Source organism: Nematolebias whitei, chromosome 7, assembly GCF_014905685.2.
Source record: "Nematolebias whitei isolate Nwh7 chromosome 7, NemWhi1, whole genome shotgun sequence".
Lineage (NCBI taxonomy): Eukaryota > Metazoa > Chordata > Actinopteri > Cyprinodontiformes > Rivulidae > Nematolebias > Nematolebias whitei.
The window spans coordinates 25,210,926-25,211,230 of record NC_056504.1 but is presented as its reverse complement, the minus strand read 5'-3'; positions in this window follow the sequence as shown (position 1 = coordinate 25,211,230).

Genomic DNA, 305 nt, shown 5'->3' with positions numbered 1-305 from the left:
CGTTCCTGCCGCCGCCGCAGAGGGCTCCGTTCCAGTTTCCGTTCCTGCCGCAGAAGACTCCATTCCTGCTGCAGAGGGTTCCGTTCCAGTTTCCGTTCCTGCCGCAGAAGACTCCGTTCCTGCCGCAGAGGGTTCCGTTCCAGTTTCCGTTCCTGCCGCAGAAGTTTCGTCTGCTACAGAGCCACAGGCCTCTCCGTCGTCTGCTGCAGAGTCACAGGCCTCTCCGTCATCTGCTGCAGAGCCACAGGCCTCTCCGTTGTCTGCTGCAGAGCCGCAGGCCTCTCCGTCGTCTGCTGCAGAGCCGC